This window comes from Mobula hypostoma, chromosome 4, assembly GCF_963921235.1.
Source record: "Mobula hypostoma chromosome 4, sMobHyp1.1, whole genome shotgun sequence".
Classification (NCBI taxonomy): Eukaryota; Metazoa; Chordata; class Chondrichthyes; order Myliobatiformes; family Myliobatidae; genus Mobula; species Mobula hypostoma.
The window spans coordinates 19,381,269-19,398,133 of NC_086100.1; the positions used below are offsets into that span (position 1 = coordinate 19,381,269).

The window sequence follows — 16,865 nt, forward strand, 5'->3', positions numbered from 1 at the left end:
TCTGTGAGGATGAAGTGTATCATCTTTCTCAAGTTGATTGATTAAAAGCAAGTTTTAAATCTTGCAAGCTTCAGCACCTTATGTTTTAATCCTCTTGGCTAACAGATCAGAAGAAGTGGTCAGAAATACCAGACGTAAGAGAGACTGCAGCGGCCGGAATACTGAGCAATACGCAGTCTGCTGGAAGACCGTAACAGGTTGAGCAGTATCTGTGAGAGGAAAGGAATTGTCAATATTTCGTACAGTCTTCCAGCTCCACCCCTTCTCACTGCCATATCATACCCCTCCTCAGTCCTCCATACACCTCGGAGTTCTCTTCTCTCTGTTCTGGCCAACCTGTCTCTCCGCTCTCAGTCCTGAAGCAGGGCTTTTGCCCGAAACTTTGACAGTTTCTTTCCTCCCACCGACGCTGCTGAATTTTTCTAGCTGACTATGCGTTGACACCAGACATCAGTCCCTCTCTGTTAAAGAAATATTTAAATATCTTTTGCCCAACCACAAATGGCTGGCCAAACCTAGTTCACAAACAAATCAAAAGCAACATTGAGGTTATTTTCTCGAGGAGGCAGTCCATGTTTGGGCTGGCTGTACATTTGATGTTTCCTTTGAGAGGGATTCCTTGTGTTTGGACCTGAGTTAAGGAGAGAGGCACGTATTACAGACTGTCTCTTTGTGAAAGAGTTAAAGTGAGTGCAGATTTGGGCCAGAAGGCTTGCCGTGATCTGTTTTTCATGGCAAAGGACCATTTTTTTCCAGCCATATGCAAACAGCAAGTGTCTGACAGGATTTCCTGAGTATTCTAACATTCTAGACTGGAAAAAAGCAAGTTGTGGATTATTTTGCAGATCTGTCTGAGTAATCTTGCTTCATTGTTGAGATCTGTAGAATAGGCAAGAAGTTCAGACCCTGTCAAGATCACTGATGCCCTCATCAACTTCTCCCCCACCCCCTTTAAAACCTCTTTTTTTTTTGCAAGATCCCACTTTGACAGATGCCCACTGAAGACAATACTGTCACCAGTTTGCTTATCGCAAACAAAATGTATTCTTCCTGTCACTGTCTGTGGGGCCAGTTTTTTTTCCCTACATGAGGTCAATTTAAGGGTCACACCTCCAGATGGGTGACCAGATTCCAGCAGGGTGGGCCGAATTTGACCAGAGTGAAGTTCTTTCCACATTGGAGCGTGTTGGGATCATCCTGCCTTTAAGCCCTCTGGGTTTATTGAATAGGTTTGCAGTGGCCACAGTGACACCTGGATCTTCGTTGTTATGGGTGGCCAGTTGCTACCCTCCAGTCCATGTGGAGAATGTCCTTAAGAGTTTAAGGGATACAGGGTATGAGGAGAAAGCTGGAACAGGATACTGAGAAGGAATGAATCAGTACACAATACGCTAGAGCATGGGCTCCCGACCTCTTTTATGCCATGGACCCCTACCATTAACCAGGTGGGGGGAGCGGTCTGTGGACCCCAGTTGGCAACCCCTGTGCTGGAGGAACTCAGCAGGTCAAGCAGTCTCTATGGAGGGAAATAGTCAACATTTTGGATCAAGACTCTTCATCTGTCCAAATGAAGGGTCTCGTCTCAAAACGTCAGCTGTCCATTTGTCGCCACAGATGCTGCCTGACCTGCTGAGTCCCTCCAGCATTTTGTTTGTGTTTCTTCAGATTTCCAGCAACTGCAGGCTTTCTCATGCTCTGTGGAGGAAAATAGTCGACATTTTGGATCAAGAATCTTCATCCGATCCTCTGTCCAGATGAAGGGTCTCAACCTGAAATGTCAACTGTCCTCTATAGATGCTGCTAGACCCGCTGGGCTTCTTCAGCCTTGCTCTACATTCCAGCGTCTGCAGGCTCTGTGTCTCCATTAAGGAATGAATGTTCTGATCTTGCTTCCAAGCCCCAAATAAATCCTCCTTGTTTTTTTTTATGTGAGATACAGAGCACTGTGTGAATGGCAGTTTATTCCTTCCTGCATTTCCTGTACTTTTTGGGTTTTCTCAAACACCGGTGCTAGTGCATGCATGGATTTACATTGTTGGCCACCATTGAGTTCAGAGGCCGCTACTGTTTGGAAGCTTTAACGTGAAAGTTATAAAGAGCGGAAAATAATCGCACTGGAGTACAGTCCAAGGAGTTTTCTGTCTGGTGAAATGCTTTCTGAAATGCATTTGCTGTGTGATTCAAGAGCATCCTATCTGAACATTGAAGGGAAGTAAGCGATCTGACCCTCATTGAAGGCTGGATGAGGAGTGAGTGCCAACTACGGCTCTGCTGTAACCTCTAAGTCAAAGTGTTGTGTGTTCAAGTCCCACTAAAGACTCAAGCACAAAACTTTGGCTGAAGCGGTAGCCCAGATGAGACGCTGAATTAGCACCCTTTTTGCTTTTTTAAATGGTGAAGAGCAGGTGCTCGTGGCAATACCTGCACCATACTGAACATGACAAGTTACTACTCATAGGGGATGCCATGATAGAGTAATTGGAAGTCTTCTTCTCATAAATACTGATTAACATGCAAAGCTTTTCTTCTAGTGTCAGTGATTCTCCTCATCCACCTGAGAAGGCACGCACGGTTTCAGTGTAGCTATTTGTCGAAACACAGTGTAGCATTCCCTCAATACTGTAATTGGGTCGGCATCACATACACAGTGCCTGGTGTGAGGTGTAGACACTTGGTCGTCCAAACCTTTGGAAAGCTGGATGAATCCTTTCAGTGAAGTAGTTATAATTTTGTTGCATTGCATTCTTGCTGGAAAACCGAGCAGAGAGACAGATTGGATTTATTTGTCACATACCGTGAAATGCGTCGTTTGTGTCAAGGATGTATCGGGGGCAGCATGTCTCCTTCTCCAACTCAGCATGTCCTCGACTCACGCAAGCCCATATGTCTTTGGAACGAGGGAGGAAACTGGAGCACCCAGAGGATATATACACGGTCTCGGGGAGAATTTACAAACTCCTTACAGATAGAGGCAGGAGTTGAACCCACTGCAAAGTGTTAAACTAACTGAAGTTCATTAACATACAAATCCATCCTTGCTTTATAAATTTAATTTATTCTAGTCCTCTTTGAACTTTCTTCATTTCTGATCCTTCCATAAATCCTAAGTCTGAACACCTTGCTGTCTTTTTTTTGCGATACTCTTACATTCTTTGACTTTTTTATGAAGTGTCTGTCAGGTCCTGTGTAGATGGGTTTGCTGATCGTTTCTGCCTACAGCAGACTTTCCTGATGCTAAAGTTGTTTGGGTAGTGAAGCTAGGTTGTTTACTGGTGAGATAGTGTTAACTGGACTGTGATCAGTTACCATGATCATTTCTATCAGGTATATCAGTATCATTGTCTTTAGTAGATTAGTTGCCCTTAACATATAGAAGATCTTCAACAAGCCAACGTCTACAGACTAGAAGAGGTATGCTGCCTAACTAGTCCAGGGGACACAATTCCTCTACTATTCCCTCCCCATCATTTGACATCACACATTGACAATAGTATATTTACTAGTTCACGGAAGCTATACAGAAGGAGGAACAGGGATGGTATCCGCAGAATTTCTAGGCATAATAGTTAGGGCCCAGTAGGAGGGCATTGTGACCTGGCCTGTGCCTTTGGATGGATGTACAAGGCTTAGAAATGGGCAAAATTGAGGTGAGTATGCATGTTGCCCATGACTGTCTAGGTTTCCTCCCATGTCTAAAGGACATGTGGGTTGGTAGGCTCAGTGGCACTGCAAATTGCCCCTGGTGTAAGTGAGCGGGAGGAGAATCAGGAGCTTTTGTGAGCGCGTACAGAACATCGGACACATCCACTGGCCTTCCTTGATAGATTTTATTTTATCCAAGCCCTTAAAATGTCAAAGTTAATTTATTATCATATACTACCCTGAGGTTCATTTTTCTTGCAGGTATTATCAGGAAAAAAAGAAATGCAATTGAATTTTATGAAAATGTATACAAAACCAGACTAATACTGAAAAATACCAATGCATAAAAGAAGTCAAACCTATATTTTATTTAGAGATACAGTGTGGAATAGATCCTTCTGGCTCAGCAACCCATCTATTTAACACTAGCATAATCACAAGACAATTTACAGTGACTGATTAACCTACTAACCTTTGGACTCTGGGAGGAAGCTGGAGAACCCAGAGGAAATCTGCATGGTCACAGGGGGAACATACAACTCCTTCAGGCAGCTGTACATATGAACCTAAGACTTTTGCACAGTACTGTATGTAATATATAAATATATATCTGCCCCAATTAACCGAAGTTGCATGGAAATAATTAAAAGATATAAAGAAGATAAACTACTGTTTAACTGAGTAACAATTTGTGTATTTAATTGAAATACAGAACAAACTGGAACACTACCAATACTTCTACAGTACTATAAGACTGTGTATTAGTTCCAAATAGTTATTGATGGAGGAACTCATCTGCCATATTCTCTCAATTGACTATAAGTGAACAGAATCAGTTCAGACACCCAGTGCAGATAATGGACTTCCTTCATGCAATGCGTTGGACCAAGAGTTCTCAAACCTGGAGTCCACGGATCCCTCGGTTAATGGTAGGGGTCTGTTGGCACCCAAAAAATATTGGGAACTCCTGCTTTATACGACTGCATCCTCCAAATCTTCATTTTCATTGTAACATTCAAGATGATTGTCGATACCTTCAAATTCTTCGTAGTTTCTAACTTGTTGAAGTAGTGAACTTGTTTTCATTTTCACGCCTGTCCATTTCTGGAATCCCCAAGCTTGCGTGCTTGAAACTGCGTTGAGCAAAATAGTTCCAAATTGTCTTACTGCTTGTTTCTCAGCAACTATCAGTCACAAAAATGTGTTTGCGCTTTTTGAACACAAAGACATGCTACTGTCACTGTTTAAAAACTGATGGCTCAAAGTCTGGTCTGGTGTCGAACAGCCATGAACACAGCTGATGCTAGTTAGAAACTGTTCGGCAACAATCTCCTGCCCTAATTAAGCTCCGCATTGTCCCAAATAAACGAAGGGAATCCTGGCTACTTTCTCATTGTAAGTTACAGTTTTAAAAATTTATTGCACTGTTCTGCTGCCACAAGACAACAAATTTCATGACATGTGTTAGTGATATTAAAACTCTATTCTGATTCAGTTGGCGCCAGCACTTTAAACTCTGAATAAACTCATTTGTTGAACATTGTGCATAAGTGGGGCAGCGATCGGCAGATGGAGGGACACAAGCCCTTTTCAGTTCCACTGCAAGCTCTTTCCTCCTTCCATTCCATGAATATTGACTCTTGTTCCTGCATTATGCAATGTGATCTCTGACCCACGGAGGCCAGCCCTGTTTACAGAGTCTGATCGAAGCAAACCGGGTGAGTGGTCCCTCTCTAAAATGGGCTTGGTGCCTCAGTGCACATCATGCGAACAACACTAGCCTCTTCATTCAGACAGGAACCCACAAGCACAAATGTGAGTCTTTTCCTATAATCTTATTTTGCTTCCTCGCAGAACCCTTTTGGTAGTTCCTTGGTGTCTCTGAAAAGGATCAAATTTAGTAACAGACTTTGGCATTTCTTTTGAGAATATCTTGCCAAAAATAGAAAGTGGGTAGTTGGCGCGTATAAGTTCACAAACTTTCAAAACTCACAAGGAGCCCAAAGCTGTTTTGTTTTTGACTTTGAGTCGTAGAATCAAACAGCCCTTTGGCCAACGAGATCGTGCCGAATAAGATGGCCTATTCATGTTTGTCAAACTTGCCCATATCCCACTAATCTTTCCTATCCATGTACCCGTCCAACTGTCTTTAAAATGTTGTTATTGTACCTGCTTCAAATACTTGTTCTGGCAGCTCATTCCACATACATACCACCCTTTGTTTAAAAATAGTTCCTCCTCAAGTTCCTCTCCTCTCATCTTTCCCCTCTCACCTTAAACCTAGCCCATTCTTGATTTCCATACCTTGGGAAAAAGACTGCATGCATTCGCCCCATCTCTGCCCCTCATGATTTTATATGCTTCTATGGGATCACTCCTCATTCTCGTACACTCCAATGAAAGAAGTTCCAGTCTGCACAAACCTCCCTCTAGAACTCAGTCCCTCAAGTCCCAGTAATGTCCTCATAGATCTCCTCCACACTTTTGTTCAACTTAATCACACCCTTCTCATAGCAGGGAAAGGAGAACTGAACACAATATTCTAAATGTGGCCTCACCGACATCTTGTACAACTCAAAAACAGAATCAGAAATGGGTGTATTACTCACATTTCAAGTTCAAGTTTATTGTCATCTGACTATACATATACACAGGCGAATGAACGAACATTCCTATGGACCACAGTGCACCCACTATGCATTTTCTCACACAGCAAATAAAACAAAATATTACCACAAATAAGTTAATAAAATCTGACTCACAGCACAGATAAACAGTAAACAACTTGCTGTCCTAGTGACGAGACCTCGGTGGTGGCAGGGTGTTGTGGGAATGAAGTTGAGCTGAGATATTGTCCACTCACTTAGACAAATCTAAAAGATTCTATGGCACTATATTGTCAGTGAGTAGTGAGGTTCACTCCTGGATGCTTACTGATATTAACCCCTCAGCCGAAATCAGGAAAGATGGGATCTTCTTAACCACTCATGGAATTGAAACCTGCCAAATATTGAAAGGCATAAACAGAGAGGATCTTTTCATTAGTGGAAGAGTTTAGAACCAGAGGACACTGCCTCAGAATAGAAGGATTAGATTAGATTAGATTATGAGGACACTCAGTCCTCGTTTATTGTTATTTAGAAATGCATGCATTAAAAAAATGATACAATGTTCTTCCAGAATGATATCACAAGTAAAGCAGGACAAACCAAGACTAAAACTGACAGAACCACATAATTATAACATACAGTTACAACAGTGCAAAGCAATACCATAATTTTATAAAGAGCAGACCATGGGCATGGTAAAAAAAAATGCCCCTTTAGAATAGAGATGAGGAATAATTTCTTTAGCCGGGGGGAGGTAAATCTGCAGAATTCATTGCCATAGACAGATGTGGAGGTCAAGTGATTGGGTATATTTAAATCAGAGGTAGATAGGTTCTTGATTAGTAAGGGTGTCAAAGGTTATAGGGAGAAGGCAGGAGAATGGGGTTGAGAGAGAATAAATCAGCCATGATGGAATATGGAGCTGACTCGATGGGCCAAATGGCCTAATTCAGCTCATACGTCTTATAGTCTTATAGAAAATGCCAGTGTTTGTTGCCTCTCCCTAATTGCTTCTTGCTAGGCCATTTCATTTAACTTTTTATTTAGGACTAGATATAGATTAGATCTGATAAGGAATTGGCTTCAGAGATCTCTGAAGCAAAACAACTTCTCATAAGAATTCAATTAATTTATGGCCATATTACTGATACCAGACTTTTAAGGCCAGATTAATTTGAACTGGAATTCACCAAAATCTGTTCTGGAGCTTGAATTTGCATCTCTGGATCGTTCAACATCCAGACCCAAAAGGTGATGATCCCATGATCAGATACACTGCACTGTGTGGGATCCAGCAATGCAGAAATTCCTCCTTTCCCCAAGTTGCCAAGGGAGACCACACTAGAAAACAATAGCAATAAAGTGTTCAAAGTTCAAAGAAAATCTATCTTCAAAGCACATATATGTCACCATATTCAACCCTGAGTTTTGTTTTCTTGTGAGCATACATAGAGTGGTGGCGCAGTGACATCAGTGCCGGACTCCGGAGCGAAGGTTCCCGAGTTCGAATCCAGTCGGGCCGCTCCCGGGCACGCTTTCCATCCGTGTTGAGTGTCGAGCTTGCAACTCGACCTCGTAAAAAAAAAACTGCACTGTGAGAAGGACGTGGGGGACCACTCACAGAGTCTTTCCTCCAAGACAACCACTTGAAAAGTGGTCGCCGAGGCTACTGGCAGAGTATGGCACACAAAAAAAAGTAGAATAATAACCATAGCAGAATCAATGAATGAGCGCTCCAACCTGGGTGTTCCACCAGTCAACAAACTGTGCAAATACAGAATGAAAGAAATAATAATAATAAATAATTAAGAAATAAATATTGAGAACATGAGATGAAGAAACTTTGAAAGTGAGTCAATATGTTGATCATTAAATTATGAGGACACTCAGTCCTCGTTTATTGTCATTTAGAAATGCATGCATTAAAAAATAATACAATGTTCCTCCAGAAAGATATCACAGAAACACAGGACAAACCAAGACTAAAACTGACAAAACCACATAATTATAACATATAGTTACAACAGTGCAAAGCAATACTGTAATTTGATAAAGAGCAGACCATGGGCACGGTAAAAAAAAGTCTCGTCCCGATTGACTCATCATCTCACGCAGACGGTAGAAGGGAGAAACTCTTCCTGCTCCTCCAAGCGCCACAAACTTGCCGATGCATTGGAAGCACCTGACTGCAGCCGACTCTTGAGTCCATCCAAAAACTTCGAGCCTCCGACCAGCCCTCCGACACCGAGCACTGAGCACCATCTCTGCCGAGCGCTTCGACCCCACCCTGGCCGCCGAGCAACAAGCAAAGCCGAGGACTCGGGGCCTTCCCCTCCGGAGATTCTGGATCACACGGTAGCAGCGGCAGTGAAACAGGCATTTTAGAAGTTTCACCAGATGTTCCTCCATGCTCTCACGTCTGTCCTATCAAATCAGGATTGTTCACGGCACCCTACTTGACAGATAACAGATCTCATTCACCGGAGTGGCTGCTGCGAGCTGCGTCGCGTCGCCATCTTCTCCTCCCGCCTCAGACTATTTCTGTGGGAGCATTTCAGTGATGGGACAAGTGAAGTTATCCCATTTGGTTCAAGAGCCAGATGGTTGTGGGGGCGGGGGGAAGCTGTTCCTGAACTTGGTGGTGTGAGTCCTGAGGCTTCTGTACTTTCTTCCTGATGGCAGCAGTGAGAAGAGGGCATGTCCTGGGTGGTGGGGTCTCTGATGATGGATGCTGCTTTCCTGCGACAGCTCTTCGTGTAGACGTGCTCAACGGTGGGGAGGGATTTACCCGTGATGGACTGGGCCGTATCCACTACCTTTTGTAGGATTTTCCATTCAAGGACATTGGTGTTTCCATACCAGGCCATGATGCAACCAGTCAATATACTCTCCACTGCACATCTATAGAAGACCGTCAGATTTTTAGAAGTCAGATATAGCTCTTGCTAAGTCCAGAGTACAGGCGAGAATATGCATAAATCCAAATCTTCCTTTTATTGCAAAACCTTCCTTTCCCAGGCATCTGCTGCTAAGGATTAATTTGAGGCTGTGTTCAGAATTAATCTCTCTCACCCTGTTAGTAACAATTAAGGCATGAAGGAGGTTGCTTTGATGGTTTCAGTGCTGTGATCGGAGGACCTACTTCCTTTGGAAGAGCTCTTTCATTAATAATGCTTTGAAACTGATAATTATCTGCCGTGGGCTATGTTGGAAGCTGGAAGTAGTGTTTAATTTATAGAAAAAATTTAGATGAATCTCAACTTTGAACTGCAGTGTAGGTAAGGGAGGGTGTGGAAAGTTCCCTCTAATTTACAAACTCAAGCCCTCGAGGTATTTGTCTGCCAATGATCTTGCATGTAGCTGCATTAGTTCAAACATTGTTACCTTTTATTCAAGAGTATCAGGGATTTACTCTAATTAAACACAGGCAAGAACTTCATCTGCAAGGATTCCAGTGAAAGGTGAATACAACATCGGGCCAAACTTCTTGCAGGGGACCAAAGACAAATATTTCCCTTTAAATGATCCATGGGACCTGAGGATACAGCTATTCCCATGTGTTGTTAGTCCTTAACTGCCCTCTGAAATGCCCCAAGCAAGTATTTGTCTCCACAGGCAATTGGCGAGGTACAATAAGAGCCACCCCGTTCAAAGACGTTGGCACCCTGTGGAAGAATTTCAACAGGCTGGGCAAAAAAACCCTTTTCACCTACTTGTGAAGGAGGATAACCAGGGCATTTATTTTTAGAATCTATTATCCCCTGTGCTCCTGAAACAGCATTACTGAAGCACATGTATGAGGTTGAACAGACCTATTTATCTTTTATTCCTCAGGAGATACGTGGGTTAATTCTTCAAGCTCAGTTTATTGTCATTCAGCTATCACATGTATACAGCTAAATGAAACAAATGTCCCACAGGGACCAAGGTGAAAAACACAGTATATATATCACATAGAGCACATAAAATAATATTAACACAATAATAATAAAGAAGTATTCTGTAGACATACAAGTTGACAAAGTGAATATATGATATATAGATAAATATGCAACTGTACAATGCTATTGGCACTGTCATAAATAAAATGAGGGAGGAGAAGATGGCGGCGCGACGCAGCTCGTAGCGGCCACTCCGGTGGTGATATCTGTTATCTGTCAAGTAGGATGCCGTGCACAATTCTGATTTGATGGAGACAGACGTGAGAGCATGGAGGAACATCTGGTGAAATTTCTGAAATGCCCGCTTCGCTGCCGCTGCTACTGTGTGGTCCAGAATCTCTGGCGGGGAAGGCCCCGAGTCCTTGGCTTTGCTTGTTGCACGGCGGCCAGGGCGGGGTCGAAGCGCTCGGCAGAGGATGGTGCTCAGTGCTCGGTGTTGAAGCGCTGGTCAGAGGCTCGAAGTTTTCGGACGGACTCAGAGTCCACTGCGGTCGGGTGCTTCCAATGGTGCTGCATTGGCAAGTTTGCGGCGCTTGGAGGTTCATGGCAGGGAGAGTTCTCCCTTCTGCTGTCTGCGTGAGATGATGGGGCTATCGGGACTTTGAGACTTTTTTTTACCGTGCCCATGGTCTGCTCTTTATCAAATTACAGTATTGCTTTGCACTGTCGTAACCATATGTCATGATTATGTGGTTTTGTCAGTTTTAGTCTTGGTTTGTCCTGTGTTTCTTGTGATATCATTCTGGAGGAACATTGTAGCATTTTTTAACACATGCATTTCTAAATGACAATAAATGAGGACTGAGTGTCCTCATAATCTAAAATCTAATCTAACAATCTAAATAGTGTGTGCTGGGTGGTATCAGGGTGTTCAGAAGTCTCACAGCCTGTGGGAAGAAGCTGTTACCCAGCCTACCAGTCCTTGTTCTTATACTGCGGTACCTTCTGCCTGACAGTAGGAGTCAGTGAGACTGTGGGATGGATCTGAGTGGCCCTTGACAATGCTGAGGGTTCTGCGGATGCAGTACTTCTGGTACGTGTCCTGTATTGGGGCGTGGGGGACAGAGGTATGTTTTCATCTCTCTCACCTGCCTAGATGGGATCGGTGACTGTTGATCAATATGTAAATGAGTGAAGGGGTATTTATTATTTCGAGATACAATGTGGAACAGGCCCTTCTGGGCCAATGAGCTGCACCATCTATTTAACTCTAGCCCAATCACAGGACCAGCTATAGTCATCTAACCAGTACATCTTTGGACTGTGGGAGGGAACCGGAGCATCCGGAAAAACCCATGTGCCCATGGGTAGGACGTACAATTTCTTAGAGATGCCGTCGGGATTAGACTGTGAACCCTGACACCCCTGGCTGTAATGGCATCACGTTAGCTGCTACGCTGCTGCGTCATCAGTATAAAAGACAAATTTCCTCTCTTCACAGACACTGACCGACTGAACAGGGTGACCCAAGAGTCATAGGGTCACTCAACATGGAAACAGCCTTCTGCTTCTAAGTCTGTCCTTGGCCAGCAGTGTATCATCAAAAATTAACTGGCCATTTCGCGGCCATGTTGGTGGGTTAAATCGAGGACAAGTTTAGATTGTGGAGGGTTGGAGTGAGTGTTATGTGTCATGGAGTCACAGAACACTAAAGCACAGAAACAGGCCCTTCGACCCATCTAATCCATGCTGAATATGCCCTTCTGCCTGATATAATTAACCTGCACCCAGACAGATAGCTCCACACCCTGTAGTTATCCAATTTTCTTTTAAATGTTGAAATCAAACCCATATCCACCACTTCTGCTGTTAGCTCATTCCACACACACTCATCACCCTCTGAGCGAAGAAGTTCCCTCTCAAGTTCCCCTTAAACACTTCACCTTTTACCTTTAACCTATGACCTCTTGTTCTAGGTCGTTTCCCGCCCCCCCCCCAACCACCTCAGTGGAAAAAGCCTGCATGCATTTACCCGTTCTCATAATTTTGTATAATTTTGTGGGTATTAGTTGAGTAAAAAGATATTGCATAGGCTTCAGGGTAAGAAGATCTTAGAATGTGTCTTCAAAGCTGGGATAAATTTGAATGGTGGTACCTGTGAGGAAATGCAGAGCAAATATCGGTTTTGTGTTTACAAAAAAAGAAAACATAACCTGTAGGTGTAAAGTTGGTGCTCCACGTGGTTCCACGGGATTCCCACATGAATCTCTTTGATCCTGGCATCGACCTTTCCAGAGCCTGGATAGCTCAGTCGGTAGAGCATCAGACTTTTAATCTGAGGGTCCAGGGTTCAAGTCCCTGTTCAGGCGTTGTATTGCCAAGATGTTTTGGTTTGAAGGTCTCATTTCTGAGCTATACAACTCTATGAGAACTGCATTGCTAGATTGCCAGTTTTTGTGGTCACCTCCATGTCAGTTAGTGTCAGGGTGCTTTGGCTGACCGGCGCTGCTGCCCCAGTGCCAGTGTGCTCCAAAGGGGCAGTGCTACAGCAAGCAGCCGCTCACTTCTCCATTCCGGCTGCCTTTATTCCTGCTCTCTGTTCTCGCCCACCCCCAGCCTCTTCACTCAGTGCTGGAGCGTTTTAAAGGAGTGACCTTTGCAAGACCTCCTTATCAGTTGGAAACTATGACAAGGAGGAGAGAATTGCTCACCCTGGAAAGAAATTCCGAGACAGCAAGTAATTGCTTGCTTCTAAATCGTGCCAGAGTGCTACGATAATCTTGGGTAGCCTTTATTTAAGAAATAAATTTAGCAGGGTCTTGTCAGAGTTGAAACCTTACTGATGAAGATGGATTGCATGTCGCGTTGTGTTAAATTCACTTACAAGGAGCTTTGGATTTTAGCAAAATGGTCAGAATGGCGTAAATTCATAAAAGAATATACAAGGAAGATGAGACTGCACAAAGTATTTTCTCCAGTGTTAGCCATGCTTTTGTAGGATAGACCTTATTAAACAGGAGAGAGTGGAGAGAAGATTTGCGACAATGCTGCCAGGACTTAAAGGCCTGAGTTATAGGGAGAGGCTGGGCAAGCAAGGACATTATTCCTTGGAGCATAGGAATTTGAGGGGTGATCTTAGAGGTGTATACGATTGTAAGGACTATAGATAGGGTGAGCACATAAAGTCTTTTTCTGAGGGAGAGTGAACTGAAAACTAGAGGCAGATATTTAAGGTGAGAAGTGAGGGATATAAAAGGGACTTGTGGGGCAACTTCTTCATGCGAAAGGTGGTGCCTATGTGGAGCCTATGTGGAGCAAGCTGCCAGAGGAAGTGGCTAAGACTGGTACAATAACAGCACTTAAAGATCTTTGGAGAAGTACAGGGATAGGAGGGGTGTAAATAGATCAGGACCAAATGCGGACAAGTGGGATTAGCTTGGTGGGCAGCTTGGTCAGTCTGGACCAGTCAGGCTAAAGGGCCTGTTTTCAGCCTGTGTTACTTTATGACTCTATGAGCAAGCTACCCAGCAGAGACATCAAGTGTGAATTCATTGTTAGCAGTTTTAAAAAAAGATATCCTCTTGCCTTGTGGATGTATAGCCACTGCATCTTCTTGGTTGCGAAATCTTTGGGAGTAAAACACAGGTTATTCCCCTGCTTTGTATAATGAAGCACATAAGAAGTACGAGGACGAATGGACCATTTTGTCTCTCAAGTCTGATCTACCATTTGATTATTCATCTGCGCTGAACTGAGACTAAAACTGTGGCCTTCAACCAATGGACTCCTGGACCTGCTGCAGATCTGAATGTTAGTTGCTAGCTTTTATTGTTCACATGATTTGAGTTTTTTTCTGCACATTGAGTGTTTGACTATTTAAAAAAAATGGTTGCTATTGGGTTTCTTTGTTTTATGGTTGCCTGTAAGGAGACGAATCTCTGTAAGGATATGATGTACGTACTTTGAACTTTGGTAAGATCAGGGGTGGTCAGATCTAGGTCCCCATTCTCCTCCCTGTACTCTATAACCTTTGACTCATTTTAAACCTGAGCAAAAGGTTGGAAATTTATGTAAGGTAACAACTTAAATCCTATAGTAGCTTTAACCCGGGTAAAATAGCACAGGAGGAATGGCGCCAGACCTTATGTAACTCCTTGGGCAGGAAACCAACAGCTTGGTAAAACAGGTGGAGTTTAAGGGAGAGTGGCTTCAAAGTAGAGATGCTGGGAGGTGTAGGGAGAGGTTTCGAGCGATGAGGGCTTTACCGGCTGCAGGCAGTGCTGGAGAGATGCAGAAGCCAGGATTCAAGGCGTGCGGAGATCGAACACATTGGCCCTTTGGCCTGAGATGATGGGCCAAACTAATTAGACAAGTAATTAATGCCTAACTAAATAAATGCAATCTACCCACACAAGGTCCATATCCCTCCATTCTCTGCGCATTCATGAGCTTATCGGAGAGCCTCTTTCATATTTGCTTCTATAAGTACCCTTGGCTGCACAATTCATACACCCACTACTCTCTGTGTAAGAGAACTTGCCCTTCTCATCTCCTTTGAAGTGAACCCGCTCACTCTAATTTCTTGAGTGGAAGGACCTATTCCTATTTCGTACTGTTCGGTGTTCTATATTATAGTAAGGGGGATCTTTACTGAAACGTGTAAGATCTTGGGGATCTTGATAAGGTGGATTTGGAGAGGATGATTCTGCATGACGGAGAATCTATATGTGGGAGTTAATGTTTGATAACAAGGGTCATCCTCTTCAGAAAGAGACAAAGTAACCTTTTCCTTCCAGAGGGTCATGGGTCTTTGGAAGACAAAGGCAGTGAAAGGAGAGGCAGAAGGCAGTGGTAGATAGATTCATGTTAAGTGACGGGATGAAGAGTTACTGGGGTAGATGGGAATGCAGGAGGTGAGAAGTTAATTACATCAGTGAATAGCAGAGCAGTCAAATGTCCACCCCTGCTCTGAATTTACACTTGAATCATTGGCTGTAAACATTTTGGGATGACCTGAGGTGCTAGGTAAAGGGAAGCATCGAATAATGTAGCTGTTATACTCATCTTTACACCCATCTATAATGAGGCTGAGATTAGTGGTCTAAGGATACTCATAATCCTGGCTACTACAAAACTCCCTAAATGAAGTCATTTATATGGCGCATCTCCCAATTACAGGATGCCCCAAGGTACATTCGAACGTAGAACAGTACAAAGCGGTATAGGTCCTTTGGTTCATGATGTTGTACTGACCTTTTAACCTATTCTGAGATCAATCTAGTCCTTCCTTCCCACATAACCTTTCATTCTTCTTTAATCCAAGTGCCTGTCTAAATATACCTAATGTATGTGCCTCTTCTAGCAACCCTATCAGCATGTTCTACATACCCACCACTCTCTGTGTTAAAAAAAAGCCCTCCTATACTTTTCTCCAATCACGTTAAAATTATGCACCCTTGTATTAGCCACTTTTGCCCCCTGAGAAAAAGTCTCTGGCTTTCACTCTGTCTTTACCCCCTACTATCTTGTACATCTCCATCAAGTCGCCTTTCATTCAAAGACAAAGCCCTGGCTTGCTCAACCTGGGGTAGTGGTTAGCACAGTTGCTTTTCTGTGTCAGTGATCAATGATTGGATTTCAATTCCCACTGCTGTCCGTAAGGAGCTTGTATGTTCTCCACATGACCGTGTGGGTTTCCTCCAAGTGCTCCGGTTTCCTCCCACAGTCCAAAGACGTAGGGTTAGGGTTAAAAAGCTGTGGGCATGCTGTGTTGGCGCTGAAGCGTGGTGACACCTGTGGGCTGCCCAGCACAACCCTCTCCAATGTGATTTGACATAAATGACGCATTTCACTGTAAGCCAAGCCGTTGGGTATATTTAAAGCGGCGGTTGGTAGGTTATTGATTAGTAAGGATTTGGAGTAGGCGACAGGAGGGAAGCTGGAAGCCAGGAGCAGATGGGCAGTGACTTGGCCACCACTGCCGGCCCACCAGCTGGAGAGTGTCGTGGTTAAGGGTTGAAACACTTGGTGAAGGTTGGGAACCACCTGATGACATCTGCTCCTGGCTGAAGGCTGCGGTTACCTTATAAAGTAACTGGAGAATGCACCCTAGCAGGGGAATGTAACAAGTCAAAGGCAGGGGTTTGAGAGGGATGATAAATTAGCCATGATAGAATGCTGGAGCAGACTTGACGGGCCAAATAGCCTAATTCTGCTCCTTTGTCATATGATCTTATTGTCTTGTGATATGTTTTGATCTTTCGATGTACATGTGACAAATAAAGCTAATCTTTAACTTTTTCCTTGCTTAGCTAAGTACATTGCAACCGGTAGCATGCTATATCAAATGCAGTCACTGCAATGGTGCAGGAAATAACTACCCCTTTAAACAAATGATTTACCCTCCACTTGCCGCTGGCAGGTTTCTCATTATAGATTTGCGATTGGAAGGGTTTTGGCCCCCGTCACTCTACGGCAACAAAGGAGATCTTGTCTTTCTTTAAATGGAATGTACGTGTGTTGCCTCAGTTCAGCCTGAGTTTAGTATTTGAGAAAATTATATGCAGAAATGGTTATGTGAATCTGTCGTTGTATGAATGGTTGGTTTGTATTGTCTGCATACTTGTATTCTTGTATTTTACAATCTGGTCCTGTTCAAAAGCACTCTGTATTCAGAACAATGGTTGTAAATGTGTCCTTTAAAAAAAATGATTAGAGGTGGGTGGGTGATTGG

The 16,865-nt window shown here is 43.5% G+C and overlaps 1 protein-coding gene and 1 non-coding gene across 2 annotated transcripts in view; both read left to right on the plus strand.

The window, feature by feature from the left end:
- wwtr1 (WW domain containing transcription regulator 1) overlaps nt 1-16,865 on the plus strand; it is a 167,248-nt gene that overhangs the window by 74,594 nt on the left and 75,789 nt on the right. The window lies entirely within an intron of this gene.
- Nucleotides 12,429-12,501, plus strand: trnak-uuu (transfer RNA lysine (anticodon UUU)). The gene has a single exon. It is a non-coding gene; the product is annotated as a tRNA-Lys (tRNA).